The 15,631-nt window shown below is 39.4% G+C and overlaps 1 protein-coding gene across 1 annotated transcript in view; it reads left to right on the forward strand.

Moving 5' to 3' along the window:
- The first annotated feature begins 12,196 nt into the window (after positions 1-12,196).
- fbxo41 (F-box protein 41) overlaps positions 12,197-15,631 on the forward strand; it is a 58,196-nt gene continuing 54,761 nt past the window's right edge. The window contains 1 exon segment of the mRNA XM_034231397.1: positions 12,197-12,324. The gene's annotated coding sequence lies outside the window, so the exon portion shown is untranslated.

Below are 15,631 nucleotides of genomic sequence, written 5' to 3' on the forward strand. Positions count from 1 at the left end.
CTCTGGGTTTGGGAGCATCCAGTTTTCACAGCCGGAGGCGGAATGCCAGATCTTAGCTGAGCACAAATAGACCTCTGAGCTCTGACATATTGCTTTCGATGGAAAGTGTCCTTGATAACACAATGACTTCTCAGTCTTTGCTTGCTTAGTAGTTCTTTTGACCAATTTCCTTCATCATTTCCAGATAGTAGAGACTTCAAATAACTAGAAGGCAACTTTTATGCTGCTCAGGATAGTTTGGATGGCTGCGACAGCGGCTCGCAGTGACAATAGGAGGAAATGTTAACCATTAACCTGATCAGCTGGCGGAAAAGCACTACAGCTTCCTCTAACACTGAATGATCAGTCACATCAGTCATGATATACATCAGAGGGGATGTGCAGGAAAAAATCTATGCTGTCAACACTTTGCTAGAACAGTTAACAATGAAATAGTACAATGATGTTTGTGGAGGGAAATTAGCTTAGCGTGCACATATATCATCAGCTTCCACGGGAGAAACGTAGCTGGAAGCATCCTGGAGTGACAGTTATGCTTCTGAGGGAAGTTTGTGCTTGTGGATAAAAAAGGTATTACTTATCTGGAAACCTGCCGCCGCATTAGCATGCAACCGTCAATCTGAAATAAAAGTGTAAAATCCACTCATCTATACAACATCAGCATACACACACAACTGTTGACCCCTCTTCCCATAAAATAAATTACCGTCTGACCATGTGTCCGGTAGAGCTGTGAGTGATTACTTTAGTGCTTTGACATTTGCAACAGCAGTAATGAGGCATGTCTGTGACAGCTGTGTCACTACCAGCAGCCTATGTCTCTGCTGTTCAGTTCAGCGCTGGGAAGGAGGCATACTGTGGCCAAACACTGGCACTCTCTCTAGATAATGATGGCTCACCGATGGAGAAGCAGAGAGAAGGTGTCGAAGTCGAAGGAAACCGTGAGCACATGTGTGTTTCCACCTAGAGAAAGAAGTGAGGCCGATTGAGAGTGCATGTGAAGTGTATTAGTATATGTGTGTGTGTGTGTGTGTGTGTGTATGCATGTCTGTCATTGCCAAGATGGAATCAGAGACTGGGAGAGGAGGCTGGGACATAAAGACTAGTAGTGTAAAAATGAGTGGGCTGAACATACAGTGCACACTCCCGTCAAGCATGGTGACGATTTGCATGTGCACACCAGCTTCCAACGCCAACCACAGTATGTATTCTGCATCTAAATGAACCATACAAATCAAACGTCGCTCTTTGGAGCTCCATGAAATGTATGCAAAATGTAGCTACTTCAACGTTAGCGACTGGCTCTCTCTGCCGCAACAGTTGTGTTAATGCCCGCTGAATTCTGGTAGTTTGAGGATTGGAGCCATTAGTAAAGAATAACAGAGAGACAGCAGAGAGGCTCATTATCTTCTACTCAGGTTCTCGGGGGACCTGAATCTTACAGATGGATTCAGACATTTTGTAAAGGTTTAAAATCATTTGGGCTTTTCAATTCTGTGTAACCTTTATTCTATTTTACTGTTGATATTTTTTCTCTTTTCTTTTGCCGTCTGTTCATTTCTGTTCTACAATCAGTTATATTTAATCGACTAGATTTTGATGTAGATGTAGGTGTTAGTGCTCGCCAACGTGTGAGGAACAACTTGAGATAGGAAAGAAGTTCTCCTTCTGCCTTAGAAATTAAAAGTAGCATTACTAAAAAGAAATGAAACACTATTACAAGTTAAAGTGTTTAACATTTTTACTGAATTAGTCTAATGTAGGCTGTTACAGACTACGACATGTTTGGGACAGTTTTGCACAAAACAAGGGCCGACCCCCATCACTTACATCATAGACACATTATGAAGAAATCTCTTTATGGTGAGTTTGAACAACATGAATGATTAAGGCAAGCAAAACCTGTTCCAATGTTCATAAAGCCACTTGACTTATTATTGAAGATTGATTTAAAAAATGTTCAACCTAAACCTTTAATGTATTAATCGTGAAAGTACACATGCACTCTTTCTGCCATTGGATTAGAATTGAGGATTCATAAGGAAAATGAAGAAAATGGAATATGTTATAACTTTAGGGTTTTTATTTGTACCATGTATACTAAATCTTTTAATCTGTATTATTGCATCAGATTATAAATGTTAAATCTGCAGAATGACTGTTAACTGCTGCTACAATATTTCCCTCTGGAATGTTTTCTGCTACTTCATACTTAGAGATACCTTTCATAAGAAGACACTGACACTTTTCTCTGATATGTTTATTCGACTGACACATTAACTTTTAATATATTATCACATTTATGGCATTGTTACATATTAAACTGTTCAGTAGTTCATACAATAATTTAGATTTCCTTCATTATTTCTATCTAGATGTGCGTGCTTAAGATTGAAAGCAACTCTACCTCTGATAGAGTATTATTCTTATGTTAAAAGCACATTTTGAGCATTTCTCCTTCGCTTAACGGTTGAAAGATGAGAGGTAGACTGGAAACAGAGGTCTAGAGAGGTTTGAGAAGCAACAGATGTCCGCAGGCTCTTATCAAACCACGGACATTGCATTGAAGCGGCCTTCACTGTAACCACTTGGCTAGGAAGGTGCTTAAAACTGGAATATTTCTACATTGTTGTATGACTACTTTTACTTAAGTGTATGTTCTGAATACTTCCATCAGTGTGAGCTTGTACCTGCTGATTCACCCCCCTCTGGTTAGCAACAAAGCAGGCTATGACACAGTCCCCTCCCCTGCTTATCCCTTACTGTTGCCCCTTAGTAGTGCATAATGACCGGCTGTGCCCCCCCCAGTGGCTTTTAGCTGGTGATGGACTGTCACTTTCACAGGGTGGGGGAGTGCACAAAGAGTGACGTCCCTCCCTCCCTGTCTGTGTGTATAGGATCCATGCTGGGGTCACACTGGGGTGCATACGGTACAGTATGTTTCCAAAGCCTAAAAGCCTGGGCCATTTATCAAGCAGGCTGTCTCTGATCTCAAACCTGTAGAGTGTTGAAATCCTAAAGAGACGCGTTTTGTCCCCCTCCTGGATTCTTGGTGCTTTAAATGGTTTCTTTGACATGCATGAGTCAGAGCAGCGGTATACATTTAAAAATCAAAACATTCTGCTCACTGCAGGTCCCAAAGTCCCCTGCCTTGTGTTGTAAGTAATCACCATGTGAATTAACAATGTGATTTAGGTTGTAGTTTTTTAATTGCTTTTGTAGCTTTTGAATGTATATTATGGCCAGTGATAGCTGAAATGGAGACTGAGAGACTTACAATTGTGATGTATACAGTAGCATACAAGGTTAGAATATACAATACTACAAATTATAAAATGTAAAATACATGTATTTCTCAAGGGGCATGATCTCAAAATCCTCCAATTCAGACATTGAATGCATTCTTCGTCAAAGGTGCAAATAATTTCATTTGGAAAATAATAATCCTACTACAAGTTTCCTACAAAACTAAATTAAATACAGGAATCCATTCTTCATTCAGCTTAAAAAAATTAGCAGAGCGAATGCTGAGCATGGCAACAGAAGAGGGAGAAAGAGCCTGCTCTGTTGTTGTTAGTCATCAGTGATCCTGTCACTCAATGCTGTGGCGGCATAGGGTCTGCTTCCTGTTAACAAGATATGTTTACAGCATCAGCATTGGGCTCCCACCGTCTGTGTATTTGTGCATTTATACTCCTTGTCACTCCTCTGGATTGATGCATCCACGTGTCTGTTAACTAGTAACTGATCAGGAACTGCCATCTTTGGGGAGACGGATAGTGACAGGGTCCCGGTCCTCCTCAGTGCTCAGTGCTCAGTGGCTGAGGCAGGCCTTCTTTTGTTATGGAGCCAAAATGGTCGCTGGTGGCAGGATGCTGTGTCTAACCATTAACTAGAGTCTTGGCACTCCTGCTACAACCTGAGGTGACAAATGTCCCCCAGAACCTAGGCTGGAGAAACATTAACCTCATCTCAGCTGGGGCTCTTCCTCTATCGTCCTGCAGATAAATAAAGAGCTGCCGATCCTTCCATCACCATCAGCCTCTTCCTCCTCCCACTCATCCACTCTCTGTGTTTGTGTCTCTTTTGGCACCACTGACAGTGGCGTCTTGTGAAGGAGGAAAAGATTGATATGATTATAGGTAGATGTGCTGCTTCCTGCCTCTGGACGAGAGAAAAGATAATTTATGGACTCATCACTTTGCCAGTCGTGAAAACAGTATTTTTTCTAACAAAGAATAACCCTCAAATAAATTATCATTATGAACGAATACAGAAGTATGATTGAAGTTGAACAATCACTTAAACAGTCGCAGAGCTGGTACAATCAAGGACTTTAATTTATGTAGCAGATTCTCTTCATTTGAGATCTTCTAGAGCACCTGTGTGGTGCACAGTCATTTTTGATGTGACCGTGCTTCTGTGCATACGGCCCATTAACTCTGCCCTTGGATGTTGTAGGTCTCCCCGTGTTTAACACCGCAGAAATATTGCCTCCCTCCTTCCACAAGAAGTTAAAAGGGTGACAGATTTAGCTGTTGCTTCCATCATTAAATCCTGTACCCCTTCATAAAGTCAGCAGACCTCCATGGTGTCTCGGCCCCGCGCCGTAATGGCCGCTCATGGTCCAAATGGACTGAAGAGCTTTCATGTGTCCTGAACAGTCTACTCCACTCATTACGGTCCATAGTGGTCTCACATCAAACAGCCTCATTATTTTCATCGAGGGAGCAAGCGCACATGTGTGACAAGCTGGAGCTACAAAGTATCTACCAAGTTCAAATACATTTGCACTTTGTGGATATGTAAGCAAGCTAAAAGCATGATTCCCCAGACTGGTGACTTGCAGCTTTAAGGCTTTAAAGATGGTTTCACTCATATTGATATAGACTTTAGCAGTATCTATGTGAAACTACAAAGTCTAAATAGCTTTTTCAGCAGGAAAACTGCAGAAATATATTTGTATTCATGCTGAGCCACCGTAGCATTAAATCCAAAATACTATAATGATGAACAAGATTTACATTTAACATCTATCATAAATGGCTTTCCCCGATCATTAGAGCGCAGCAGAAATGTTTTGATATCAGAGACCATCGTATCAACTCTCTGCTGAATTATGACTATTTATAGATTGAAAGCGTTTTACATCATTTACATAAAAAGCCTCTTTTACTGGACTAATTTAATATTAGCTGACAACAGTTTGACAAGGCGAGATCAAAGGGTAAACTACCACACAATGGCAGGTAACTCTATTAACATGGAAATGAATGCAACAACTCAATAGCCTGTTGTCATACCTACAGTGAACAGCCTAAATAAGTTGCAGTGAAAAATCACAAGGGCTGTACTTGATAAGACATACTCGTGTTACTATGGCAACATCCATGGCTCAAGCAAAGAATGCAGAGATCTGGATAATCGTTGTCATTGTGATACATGGGGCTCTGCCATAAGGCCTGTGTATCACTATATCTGGACATTAATGCATTTGCAGTCAGCAAGATCAGTTTCCATTCACAAATCATTTCAACAAAGGCTATGCATTCACTGAGCTGCCAGCCACACAAAGGCTTATGTCCATCATTACATCTCTAGGTTCACGATAAATATGCTTCATAGTGCTGTTCGGATAGGAGCTGGAAATAACACTAATTACAATGACATGATATGGTAGTTTGCACATATTAACACTAATCTGTATTATATTCTGTAACACATGTTAGATTAGTTGGACATCCTGCAGAAATGACATGAGGCATTTGACTGCAAGACATAAACTGAAAAAAAACCTCCATGCATGCATATATGTATATTTATCCGTATGCATTTTCTACACTGTGCAAACAAGTAGCAGAACACATTTTACACTCTTTATTTGCATGTTTGGTTGTCTATTTTATTTTTAGCCAATAAAACATGTCTATATCTAGTTTTGATATTTAAGGGAAGATAAAGGTTGCACTGCTTGCAACACTTAGAGATACTTTAATGGCTGTTGGACAAAACCACAGCACTCAATTATTTAAAAAATATCATCCGATAAAAGAGATGTTAGTTCCTCATTAGCTGGCATTGTAGTTACATTTCTGCAGACTACTGGTAACATTGGTATTTAGAACCAACTGTGAGTAATGGCAGAGACTTTTTCTTTAAGTGATTTACAAATGTTTTTTATTTATTGATTTGGCTTCTCACACCAGTGTCTGCACACACTCATTTTCTTAGCTGGACTGCTTGATGATAAACTGGACACTTACAGCTGAGTTGCATTGTTGTGCAGTGAACGTGATAATGATTTCCAAGCTGTTAGCCTGCAATTTCATCACATTTTAGACCTTCAATGAGTATAATTGCCACTTGAGGTGACATATTGATATTGGCTAAGCTCCCACATGGTTGTATGTTGTTCTATTGTGTTACTGAGTGTTAACAGTAGCCCATTTGACTTAGTGATGTAGCAAAAAAAGGCCTCGTCCTTTGAGGACGCCAGGCTGTCATTTTGCATCGTGTGAGTGTATGGATTTTGCATATTCTCCTATGGTTAAACTATTTATTTTACAGCAGTATGATCAGATAACCATATTAAACTCTGCAGCTAATCCTTATGGAGCTTTATAAATGTCAGGCTTATAGGCTTATAAAAAGGTATCAATCGCATAGACTGTTTAAACCTTTTGACATTTCGAATGTTTTATTACATAGTACGAGTTATATTTGTTTTAATAACTGTTATAATGTTCATCGGTTAATCCCTGCACATTACTGGTGCCCCCTGCTGTTCAAAGCTTTAACTGCTATCTCTCTTTTTTTGGTTAACATATTTGCTGTTGCTACATCATACAGCTTCTGCCTATTGATGTGTATAGGGGTTGGTTGTTAAGTCTAACATGACCTATTGAATTACATTGATCTTAAGGTCAGATGCACAGGCTCATCTTATTGAAAATATAAAAATAACTACCATAGGGACGGGGTAAGTATCGTCCCAAATGTTTAAATGTAAAGTCTTTCAAGGTTAATTCAACACGTGATCACCAGAGTTTGTCCCCTCAATGTATCTCACATTTGACATCTCTTAAAAACAGAATTGTTAAATAACTTTAGCTGTAATGCTGAGCATCATGCACATTGATGCTAATAATAGACTTTTATTGTGTCCTTACATTCTTGTTCTCTTTTTCACCCTTAGAAAAAAACTCATGCAGCCAAAATAAAATTCAATCTGGGCAAAAAACCTTTTCGTTGTACACAAATGTCAGACATGTGTTGTGGTTGCTAAGCAAACAGTGACTAATAATATCTACATGGAAGAGGTTTGCATTAGTGCAGCAAGCCAAAGCACAGCATGTCTCAGTCTCTACCAATGTAAAAACAATGAAGGTTCACCACACTGTAATTACCACACAATGAGTTTGTCAGTCACTTCTCATAAATATGAATAAGGAGGGATGGATAAAGGTGTTCGGTCTAAATTTGCCACGGTTTTTGACGTGAGAACGGGAAAACGGCCTAGCAGCACATTCATCCTATCAAAATCTCCAGAGGGAGAGAGTTTTTAAGCTTTTGTGTGTCAGTCTTTCCCTGTCATGACTGGATGAGAGCGGCATGTAGAGGGCGGAGAGGGCTACAGATTGATGTAACAGGTTTTGGTTTTTACTCTTTTTTTTTTATGAAAAGGGTTTAATTTTTTCAGAAACAGCCTGAAGGTGTCAGCTGTTAATTTAGCAGGAATATGTCAAGGATAAAGCAGACCGTATATAAAATAGAAAGAAATGCTTGTGATTGTTTTATCGTCTGGTTGATTTAAATATTAATGGCCTATATGAAAAGCACCACTTATACTGCGTCACTAGCATCTATGGAGAGTCCTCTTCATGCCCCCAAAGTGGGCTTGATCATAACCAGCGTTATACATTTACATTTCAAATTAACAATATAAAAGGTAATTTTGTCGTCAGTAACCATAATCATCAGCTAATCTTTATTTAGTCATGGAATCACTCCACATCTCTTTAGATTGCGTGGGTCTGACTCTGTGTTGTTTAACGGACCCGTTGCTATACAGTGATTGAGTTAAGCCAGACATAAAGAAGAATAAATCCTCCCTGGCGTCTCAGAAATGATTAAAAAGCACATCTGATTGCTGTAATCGGAAATTGTTTTAATAACAGCAGGTGTGGTAAAAAACAAACACTGTTTAACACACCTTGCATGCCAAATCATTCTTGATGAAATTATGTTACAATTATTATTATGTGCAGTAATGAGCTTGCATGAAAATAAGGGTTAATAAGGTATTAACAACTACTCCCCTTATAACCTGACATAAGTTCAGAAGAAATATGTCAATGCGTTGCACAGAAATACATATATTTAGCTTTTAATATTTATTTGTGTCAAATGCTACTAAGGATTTTTTTAAATGCCAGGTTTTAATTGTGCAGCAACCACAAAATAACATCAGGTCCGTGTATGTGTGTGTTTTCTGTGCATACATTGACATTTAAAAAGCATAATTTTAGAGCAGAAACCTCTTTATAACATCAGCGTGCTGCCAACGTCATGACAATAATACCATTTACCATATTTAGAAAAGCTTTAAAGCCAATACTCACTGGCCGTAAAGAACACTCTGCATCTTTGATCTCCTGCAAGTTTTACTTCAGAGAATTAGAGAGGAAAATGTTCACATTTGGCATGAATCATTTGTCAGGTGAGTGTGATGAATTATGGGCCTTTTGACACCTTAATGTTCTGTGAACTGAAGACAAAAGCGTTTAGACTTTTTAAATTGCAATTACAAAATTAAGACAGGGTTCATACATTTTAGACATTGTGGAATAAGAAGAAAGAGTTATTGAACACATTCAGCTAATTTCACATCCTAATGAAGAACATCACAATGTAACAGGTTGTTCTGTTCATTTTTACAGATGACAACCTTTACTTCATTGTTATTGTGTCACTTAATGTTGAAAACCCGGATTCTGTGATGTGTTATTGAGGTAATGATGCAAATAGTTTCTTTACTGGTTCTAATTTCTGACATGACTGATGATAGCTTTGAATGTGTTCCACATTATGATTTGTGTGCCTCTTAAAGCAAAATGTATGTCAGTTTGCATAGGGAATCTATACATAAAGTGTTTCCTAACTAAGATTGTTTGAAGCCAGCACTGACACCATAACAAATCTGATGTATCTAATTAAAGGGAAATGTGTGTTGCACAGTAAAATGTACGACATGTACTCCACCGCATACAATTTCAATTAGTCACATGCTGTATACAAAGAACATTATGGAGACAATGTGGGAAGTGTTAACTCATATATTTCATTTGACACATCATGATAAGTACAATGACATTGTGTTCAATCTGTCCAGTCTGTACATGGTGTACTTCTCTCCTTTGACCAGTAAGTGGTGCTTGAGCTCCTAAATGGGATCCTGCTCGCTCTCTCTCTCTCTCTCTCTCTCTCTCTCTCTCTCTCTCTCTCTCTCTCTCTCTCTCTCTCTCTCTCTCTCTCTCTCTCTCTCTCTCTCTCTCTCTCTCTCTCTACCACACACACACACACACACACACACACACACACCACACACACACACACACACACACACCACACACACACACACACACACACGCACACACACACACACACACACACACACACACACACACACACACACACACACACACACACACACACGCTGTTCATGCACTCTGCAGCTTCATCTTGTTAAAGCTGTAAACATTACTGATAATAAATACGTTTTACTGTCTTTCACCTTGTTATAAAGCCATTTAGAAATGAATGCATCCTTAAAAACTTGAAGTTAAGGCCAAACTCCATAAGATATGTTCTTCCACATATTGTATGAAGTCACCAGAGTGGACAAATGAACATCTCATGTGAGCTGAAATGATTAAATAACAGGACCAATCATACCAAAGAGACATGCTGAGCCTGTTACATCATATAAATGCATTATTGGTTGGTTCACACCTATTGAAATCATTGAAATGGTTTTCATACGGGCACACAACAGACCATATATTAGGTTTTGATCGGTATAAGGTTGGTTGCTTTACAAGCTTAATCCTAAATAGCATTAATTAATTGACACCTGGGTCATCATACAGTAGTAGCAGCAGCAATGATTTAGATTCAAAGTGAAATCCTTTAGAGTGGATGACACAAAGCAAATAAAAGCTGCTGGGAAAAAAGAAAGCATTTAAAATGAACCAGAAACTATTTTAATTACAGAAAACATCCCTCGGGCTGTGGCGCATGAGGCCAAAGCAAAATGAAGCAGTGGGAGCAGATTTGTTGTTTCTATTGATTTCTCTTTTCTGTCACCACATAACAACTTAATATATGATTAGGAAGAGTTATGACCCTGACACGAACACCATGGTTACACATTGTGTGCAGCGTGTTCGCATGTCAAGGACTAACAAAGAAATAAACGGCATGCAGCTGATACCATATCAGAGGGGGGCTTTGAGGTTTCTCTGACTACAACACGTGTATAGTTGAAGAGTGACTGTATTGATTGATCATTTCCAGCCCATTTTAGGCACATCAATTCATCCAATTTAACACCAGGGCCATGACCAGGATTTTAGAAATACTAAAGTCAAGTGTCCAAAGTCTCCAATGCTAACCATTATATCCTGTTAATATTAGACGGACGACACAACATTTTATTTTCCATATTTGTTTTACATAATTAAACTGTTTAGAATCATATCACCTCATTGTATCTCAATTAATGATGATCTAGTTAAGCTTTTCCATCTAAGTGTTTACACTTTATTTACAAAGAAAGAAAACAACCTGATTCAGATTTGTAAACCTTGTTGTGTTTAATTGATTGAATCCAGGATGCAAATACTTCTTCAGATCTTTAAAATCACCAGATTTCATTACACAATACTGAGGGCATGACCTCTGTGACAATAACATGTAGCTAATGATTATTCTCATTGTCGACTCACCTGATCATTAGTCTAATAAATGGTATTTTCCTGTAGCCTAGCAACCAACACACCAACACCCAAAGATATTCACTTAAGAATAATATAAAACATGTCTGCATTTCACTGTTTAGGGGGTCGAGGTTAAAAGTGTACTCCTGTTGTCGACCCACAAATCAAGCCAAAAAGTGTAATACTGCCCAACCCCAGTTCATTTGTGTTTATTTAATGAAACATAATTTTATTTCACTTAGGATTAATATAACATGGGATTTAAACTAAATACACTGTAAAGCATTGCTGGTCACATTACTATAACCCTTTAAGGGAACGCCAATTAGATTTAGTTTTTTAGAGTTGCTGAGTCCCAAAGAAATCTGTTGCAGATTAAAAACCGCTGAGCACGCAATAATGTACTATTTATCACGAGACTGTTCAATCAAAATACCTTGTATTTATACAGGGGCTCATGTTAAAGCAAGACCTTGTAACTTTTGAAAAACAATATGACCAAATGAATCTTCCCACAAATTAAAAGTTATTTCATCAGCCATAAAACATCAAGCATACCCATGATCACTTCACTACACTGGGGTTTTGGTGTTTCATCCTTACTATACTTTGTCTGATATGAACAGAAGCCTATGGCTAATGTCTAGTAATTGATCAATTAGTCAATACATGTCTGTTTCATTTTGCAAAATACAAGACTGACATTTTACCACCTTTCATTTTGTCGCGGACCACCATGACCCACTGTGGGGGTCCATGGATTGCATACCTTCTCTCGCTGAGAAACACATATTGTTTAGATGATTGACAGGATGCTAAACAGGAAAGGCTATGACACGTGAAGGAGGTTTCACAACCGAACCTTACTGATTGAACCACAAAGCAGCAGCTGGCAGAAGCAAATTGTTTTAACAGCATGCATGGATGCACTGATGCAATACATATACTGTCTGTCTGTCTGTCTGTCTGTCTGTCTGTCTGTCTGTCTGTCTGTCTGTCTGTCTGTCTGTCTGTCTGTCTGTCTGTCTGTCTGTCTGTCTGTCTGTCTGTCTGTCTGTCTGTCATCCATCTCTCACACCCTTACAGGTACAGTATCCTCCTTCAACAGTGAATGGGAGGGATGCATGTTTTATGATTCATGTTAATGCATCTGTTTAAGCAGCTCTCTCTCTTTCTCCTCCATCCTCTCTCCTCCCTCCCTCTCCTCCCTGCTCGTCCTCTGCAGGCCTGCTGCTCTCTGCTGCAGAGAGAGGAGCTGCGTGACGTCAGTGAAGGCTGGAGCGGTTCCTTGGTTGAAGCGGAAAAAAAATGGGGAGAAGATTGCGAGGTGAGTGAGACGCACATTTCTTGGCTTTCTTAAAAACCTCCTCTTCCCATCGCAATTGTTTCGGTGCGCGCGTGTCTTTGTGTGTGTATGTTTTCAATTATCGCTTCATTGATGACGCTGCTCCTGTGCAACACATTTATGCAGCGAGTCCAGCGACGAGCCAGTGCTGCTGTGAAAACAGGAGGAAACCGGGTACATGCCAGCCTGTCGCCCTTTGGCACAGCTGCTGCCATCAGCTTCGGTGTGCGTTAACCTAACTCAAGGCCTGTGAGTGCATTTAAGTCATTACGGTGGAGCTCATTGCTACATTATGACATTTTGTGATGCCGCGCGTCCACACCCACTTCCACATGATGTGCTGCTCGGGATTGATACATGTGCAGTGCAGATATGAGGATCAGTGTGTTTTAGCGCTAAATGTGTCAATGTTTACTGTCACGGTCGATAGACAGGCTGAACAGACAGGTGACTTTGACCGGCCTGCATGGCCTGCATGTGTGGGGATTGTACCTGCAATGGCTGTATGTAGACATTCAAATTAGCTCTACTACAAGTTATATATGCTGCAAACAAAGCTGTTACCTGTTTGTTATAGTGTAGTCCATGAATGCACCATTATTCCCATTAATTTAGCATACTACATGTGAGGCTATCTTCCTGCAGTCCTATTAGTATACTGTAGTGATAATGTTAGGTTTCTAAGATTCCTCTGGGCACCCTTTAAGAGGAAGGAGTCTAATAAAGTCATGACTTTAATATTCACACTCCAATAATAATATTCCCATGGGAGCCTTAAACTCTCCTGAGCAGAACTCTGCTGAGGTGACAAACATTCAGGGCTGCTGGAGTTTTGGGAAACTGTCATGTGACTACAGTGCATGAGAAATCTGACTCGGAGTCAGTGGGCCGTGGCCTATACGCTGCTCTGTTTGCAGAAATCCAATGTGACCAAAGTTGGAGCAGTCATGCTGAAAAGAGGAGGAACACCTATTAGAAGGAGAAAATAAATATGTGTTGGTGGGATTTTGTTTGCTCAGTGGGATTAGATTTCACTACCATAAATTAAACTGTTCTGTACTGCAGTGTACAACTACAGTATGTGCAGTCACACTGATTTATGAAAGCAAACCTGCAGTTTTCAGCCTTCATGTAACTGTCACTGCAGACAGATGGTTTCCCAGTGATCACATGTGAGGCAGGTTGCAGAATATTTTACTGTATATTGTGTAGTCAAATATGTGTTTTTATCCAGTATGTATGAGTGTGTAGCTCTTAGATCTGTGACAGTGAATCCTGTATTCATTACCCATGATCCCACAGCAGGTAGAAATCCTCTGTTGTTAGAAAACTTATGAATGTCTCTGTGCCTTTCTGGGACAGTGAGGAACGTTTTGTTTACTGATTCACAGCATATATATTTCTGCCTCATTTTTGATAATGATCTTTTTATCTATCTATCCATCTATCTATGACTGATGTTAGAAAGTTACCACACATTTAAAGAATAGTTGTATACAAATTCCATTAAAATTCCAAAATGCACAATTTGCAATTTCCTAACTCTTTCCACGCCTATTTGCATCTGCTGAAAACGTAATGTAATGTAAATGTCTCAAATTGTCCCAAATGTTTATTTTCATTTAATAAAAGGCTCAGTTATTTCTTAAAATAGCTGGCCTGTGTCACAGAGGAATCAACTAAATCATACTTTGGCTACACAGTCAATACTTTTCACTGGTGTCATGGGCAAATCAAATAATCTTCCACTGTTACAGAGGGCACAAAGTGATCTCTCTTGTCTTGTTTTGTCTGACCAACAGTCCAACAACCAAAGATGTTGATACTTAACAGCACAAAATCATCAAACCTCACATTACACAACTAGAGACTGTTTGTCTTTCTGTTGATGGAGTTATCCTTACAGCTTCAAAGAAGAATATCACATGCTTCATCTTTGAAAACAATATCACTCCGTTCTAGACAAATCATGACTTGTTTTCAGATGGGTGCCTTATTTTATACTTGTTATTTCATTTGTATCTGATGTCATGCCACAAGTGTCCATTCTCTTGTGATCAGACAGTTTTTCCCTTTAGCTAATCATTAATTTACGAGTCACTACGTCTCTTCTAGTATAACAAGACAGTGTTTGTGCCCATGCACAGCTGGCTCAGGCACCTCTAAGCCGCTCTGTTATTGTTGCAGCTGCCTGTAAAATGGTGCTCGTCCAACCATTAAACTTTTCTTACACCTTGTTACGGTCAAGAATAAATATGGAAAAATACTGACACTGATATGTTCATTGCACTCATCCACTATTTACTAACTCTTATTGTTTGAAAGGTTTTTAAAAACCAAAACTACTGTTCATATCATATCTTCATATGACTGACATGATATTTCATTCTATTAAAAAGCTATCTTATTTGAAGTTTCCCATCCTTATCATACGGGGTGCCATATGTCCAGTTAAAATAAAACATAATCAATCTGCTATGATTCTCTTACTCCTCGACAAGCAACTTGAATATCATGCCGACCCAGGCTTGGGATTAATGAGTATAAGAGGACCTACGAGACAGTTGAAATGCAGCCACAAATCACAGAGGCCATTTTCTGCATCATTTCCCACACACGTCCTCAACAGAGGCAGCGTCCCCAGTCTTGTTTAGGCTAGCACAGGGGGCTTAGCGTACCCTCTGCGTACATAAGAGGCTTGTTTCTGTTTTTTAAGAGGATATGAGATACTCAGAATCTTCTCTAGCTCTGACACAATGAGATATTCTAACACTTCTTGCTGGTGGTGACAAATGTGGTATGATGATATACTATCATATATGAGAGGGGTACCTGCAATAGCCAGGTGTGGCTTAAATAAATGTTATGTTAACACTAGATATGCTTTTTTAATTGCTCTAATTACCTGTTGCTCCATTTTTTAAATCAATTTCTTCATTAACAAGTCAGTGTTTGTCTAATCTCCCTTCCTTGTCTGTGGAAATGATCAAGCTGAATATAAACAGAGCTATATGCATGCATGGACCCATAGTGTCTGTGTTACATACAGGGATCACAGAAGGAACCAGTGCTGTCAGTGTGTTCAAAGACACCCTACTGGCATGCATGTGTGAAGTATGTTTACTGGAGGATAATTCTTCCTGTGAACAGCCGTGTGGATCAATAGTAGACAGCGGTGATCCGGGTCGTGATCCTGTCCATCATCAGCTCATATTTGTGAAAGTCAATCCATCTCACTCTCTATCGCACCCCCGTCCTGACCTGAGATCCAATCACGTCGCTCACTGGG

Source organism: Gymnodraco acuticeps, unplaced genomic scaffold, assembly GCF_902827175.1.
Source record: "Gymnodraco acuticeps unplaced genomic scaffold, fGymAcu1.1, whole genome shotgun sequence".
In the NCBI taxonomy this organism is placed as follows: domain Eukaryota; kingdom Metazoa; phylum Chordata; class Actinopteri; order Perciformes; family Bathydraconidae; genus Gymnodraco; species Gymnodraco acuticeps.